Source organism: Balaenoptera acutorostrata, chromosome 3 (assembly GCF_949987535.1).
Source record: "Balaenoptera acutorostrata chromosome 3, mBalAcu1.1, whole genome shotgun sequence".
Lineage (NCBI taxonomy): Eukaryota > Metazoa > Chordata > Mammalia > Artiodactyla > Balaenopteridae > Balaenoptera > Balaenoptera acutorostrata.
Genome location: NC_080066.1, coordinates 81,770,609 through 81,775,460, shown reverse-complemented (window position 1 = coordinate 81,775,460; position 4,852 = coordinate 81,770,609). Strand labels below are relative to the sequence as shown.

The 4,852-nt window shown below is 37.1% G+C and overlaps 1 pseudogene; it reads left to right on the top strand.

The window, feature by feature from the left end:
- The first annotated feature begins 4,005 nt into the window (after window positions 1-4,005).
- Window positions 4,006-4,128, top strand: LOC114235617 (small nucleolar RNA SNORA70; annotated as a pseudogene).
- Window positions 4,129-4,852: the final 724 nt, after the last annotated feature.

The following is a 4,852-nucleotide window of genomic DNA, read 5'->3' as shown; positions in this document are numbered from 1 at the left end:
ACATCAGGCACTCCAGCCCTGGAAACCAGCATTGTGAAGATGAGCCCCCATAATATCTGGTTTTGAAAACCAGCAGGACTTATGTCCCAGAGAGCAGGAGAGTTTCAGGAAACTGAGACTCCACTCTTAAAGGACTCATGCACAGACTCACTCACTCTGAGTCCCAGAACAGAGGTAGCAGTTAAAAGTAAATGGCACTCTAGCCAACCTGCCTTGGCTGCTGCAATATGCCCCTAGCATACACCCACTCCAGCTTCAGCCACTCTGCCAAGGTGACCCAGCTCAGTCTAGTATAACCTGGAACACCACCCCCCCAGGCCACATCCACTCCAGCTCCAGCCACACTGCCAAGGTGGCCCCAGCCTGGCATGCCCCAGGACACCCCAGCCTATGCCCACTCCAGCCCCTGCCTGCCTGCCAAAGCCACCCAGCAATCACAGTGTACATAGGGGACACACCTACACAAGGCCATAACTTCAAGAATGAGAAAAATAACTGTTTTATCTAATTCATAGAAACAAACACAGAAAGAAACAAAAGGAGGAGACAGCAGATTATGTTCCAAATGAAAGAACAAGATTAAAAACTCATACACACACACACACCAAAAAAAAAAAATCCTAGTGAAATGGAGATAAGTATTTGCCTGATAAAGAGTTCAAAGGAATGGTCATAAATATGCTCACCAAACATGGAGAAGAATGTAGGAACACAGTGAGACTTTAACAAAGAGAAAAAATAGAAGAAGAACCAATCAGGGCTGAAGAATACAATAACTTAAATGAAAAATACACTAGAAGGAATCAACATCATATTAGACAATACAGAAAAACACATAAGTTATCTGGAAGACAGAATAGTGGAAATCACCTAATCAGAACAGCAGAACCAAAAAAAAAAACTAAAGAAAATGAGCATAATTTAAGGGACCTCTGGGACAACATCAAGCACAATAACATTTTCTTAATAGGGGTCCCAGGAGGAGAAGAGAGAGAGAAAAGGGAAGAAAACTTATCTGAATAAATAATGGCTGGAAACTGCCCTAACCTGGGGAAGGAAACAGATATCCAGGAAAAAAAGTACAGGAAGTCCCAAACAAGATGAACCCAAAGAGATACACACCAAGATATATCATAAGTAAAATGGCAAAGGTTAAAGATAAAGACAGAACTTTAAAGGCAGCAAGAGAAAAACGATTAGTCACATACATGGGAACTTCTATAAGGCTATCACATGATTTTTCAGCAGAAACTTTGCAGGCCAGAGAGGGAGGCATGATATATTTAAAGTGCTGAAAGGAAAACACTTCAAACCAAGAATACTCTAGGGCTTCCCTGGTGACGCAGTGGTTGAGAATCTGCCTGCCAATGCAGGGGACACGGGTTTGAGCCCTGGTCTGGGAAGATCCCACATGCCGCGGAGCAACTAGGCCCGTGAGCCACAATTACTGAGCCTGCGCATCTGGAGCCTGTGCTCCGCAACAAGAGAGGCCGCGATAGTGAGAGGCCTGCGCACCGCGATGAAGAGTGGCCCCCGCTTGCCACAACTAGAGAAGGCCCTCGCACAGAAATGAAGACCCAACACGCCATAAATAATAAAAATTTTTTAAATTAAAAAAAAAAAAAGAATACTCTACCTGGCAAGAATATCATTCGGAATTGAAGGAGATATAAAAAGCTTCCCAGATAAGCAAAAACTAAAAGTGTTCATCACCACTAAACCAACCTTACAAGAAATGTTAAAGGGTCTTCTTTAAGCAGAAAAGAAAATCTCATAACTAGAAATAAGAAAATACATGAAAGAAAAAATTTCACTGGTAAAGGCAAATATATAATAAAGGCAGAGGATTAGCTTCTTAAAAGGCTAACATGAAGGTTAAAAGACAAAAGTCATAAAATCAACTATATAACTACAATAAGTATTTAGGGACTACACAAAGAAGAAAGCTATATCCAAAAAATATGTAAAATATGGCATCAAAAACATAAAATGTGTGGTGGTGGGGGACGAAGTAAAACTGCTTTTAGAATGTGTTCGAATATAAGCAAATATCAGATTAATATAAACTACTATATATATCAATAGCTATGAACTTCATGATTACTGCAAACTAAAAACCTATAATGGATACACAGAAAATAAAAAGAAACCCAAAGATAACGCTAAAAAAAATTATCAAGCCACAAGAAAAGAGACTAAAAGTGGACAAAAGGAACAGAGAAGAACTACAAAAACAACCAGAAAACAATTAATAAAATGGCAATAATTATATATCTATCAATCATCACTTTAAATGTAAATGTACTAAATGCTCTAATCAAAACACACAGGATGGCTGAATGGACCAAAAACAAAAATGACTTATATATGCTGCCTGCAAGAGACTCACTGCAGAACTGACACACAAAGACTGAAAGTAAAAGATACGGAAAAAAATATTCCATGTAAATAGAAATGAAAAGAAAGCTGGGGTATCAATACTCATATCTGACAAAGTAGACTTTGAGACAAAGACTACAACAAAAAATGAAGAAAGGCATTACATAATGATAGAGGTCAATCAAACAAGATAATACAACATTTGTAAATATTTATGCACCCAACATAGGAGCACCTAATAATATAAAGCGAATATTAACAGAAACAGAAGGAGAAATAGACAGCAATACAATAATAGTAAGGGATGTAATACCTCACTTATACCAATGGATATATTCATTAAGACAGGAAACCAGTAAGGAAACTCTGGCCTTAAACAACACATTACACCAGATAAACTTAATACATATATACAAAACATTACACCCAATGGCAAAAGAATGAACATTATTTTCAAGTGCACGTGGAACATTCTCCATGGTAGATCACATATTAGGCCACAAAACAAGTCTCAATAAATTTAAGAAGACTGAAATCATATCAAGCATCTTTTCCAACCACAACAGTACAAAACTAGAAATCAACTACAAGAAAAAAAAAACACAAACACGTGGATACCAAAAAACATGCTATTAAAAAATCAGTGGGTCAATGAAGAAATCAAAGAGAAAATCAAAAACTGCTGTGAAAATGAAAATGGAAAAACAACTCCCCAAAATCTATGAAATGCAGCAAAAGCAGTTTTAAGAAGGAAATTCATAGCAATACATACTGACCTCATGAAACAAGAAAAACCTAAAATAAATAACCTGTGCATTTAAAGGAACTAGAAAAAGAAGAACAAGCAATGCCCAAAGTTAGTAGAATGAAAGAAATGATAAAAATCTGAGTAGAAATAAATGCAATAGAGACTAAAAAAAAAAAAAATAGAAAAGATCAATGGAAATGAGTTAGTTCCATGAAAAGATAGACAAAACTGACAAACCTTTAGCCAAACGTACCAAGAAAAAAGAGAGCCCACATAAATAAAATCAGAAATGAAAGAGGACAAATTACAATCAATATCACAGAAATACAAAGGATCATAAGAGAATACAATGAACAATTATATGCCAACAAATCTGACAATCTAGAAGAAATGGATAAATTCCTAGAAACATACAATCTCACAAGACAGAATCAAGAAGAAATATACAATATGAACAGACCAATTACTGGTATTGCAATTGGTCATTAATTTTTAAAACTCCCATCAAACAAAAGCCAGGACCAGACAGCTACACAGGGGAATTCTACACAACATTTAATGAAGAGTTAATGCCTATCCTTCTCAAACTATTTCAAAAAACTGAAGAGGAAGGAATGCTTTCAAACTGATTCTACAAGGTCAGCATCACCCTGGTACCAAAACCAGACAACAACAATATTTAAAAAAAAGAAAATTACAGGCCAACATCCCTGATGAATACAGTTGTAAAAATCCTCAACAAAATATTAGCAAACTGAATTCAACAGTACATTAAAAGGATCATACACCAGGACCAAGTAGGATTTATCTCAGGAATGCAAGGATGGTTCAATACCTGCACCTGCAAATCAGTCAATGTGATATATCACATTAACAAACTGAAGAATAAAAATCATATAACCTAGGGACCCAGTATGCAATGGCTGCAGACAGCAGCCTCCTCAGTAATGTATGCAGCCTGTTGCTTGAATGGGTGGCCCTAAGGGACCTTGGAGATAGCTCTTTCCAATTGACATTTAGTCTGACATGATTTCCCCAATCTAGCCTCCAGACAGGTATGCTGGGTGCCTTTGAAAAGCCCCATGAAAAGTGGCCAAGGTCCCCATTGGCCAAGTCATCATGTTCATCCACATCAAGCTACAGAACAAGGAGCATATGATTGAGGCCCTATGCACGACCAAGTTCAAGCTCCTTGCCACCAAAAGATCCACATCTCTAAGAAGTGGACATTTACTAAATTTAATGTGGATGTATTCGAAAACATGGTGGCAGAAAAGTGTATCAGCCCAGATGGCTGTGGGGTCAAATACATCTCTAATCATGAGCCCCTCGACAAATGGTGGGACCTGCACTCATGAGTACCTTGGCACTGTCCCCTCTTTACTCGTGCCCACCAATAAATCCTACTTTCCTGTAAAAAAAAAAAAAAAAAAAAAAAAATATATATATATATATATATATATATATATATATATAATCATCTCAATTGATGCAGAAAAAAAACTTTTGACAAAATCCTACATCCATTTATGATAAAAACTCTCCAGAAAGTGGGTATAGAGGAAACATACCTCAACATAAAAAAGGCCATATACGACAACCTACAGCCAACATCATACTCAACAGTGAAAAGCTGAAAGAATTTCCTCTAAGATCAGGAACAAGACAAGGGTGTTCGTTCTTGTCACTTTTATTTAACATAATATTGAAGGTCCTAGCCACAGC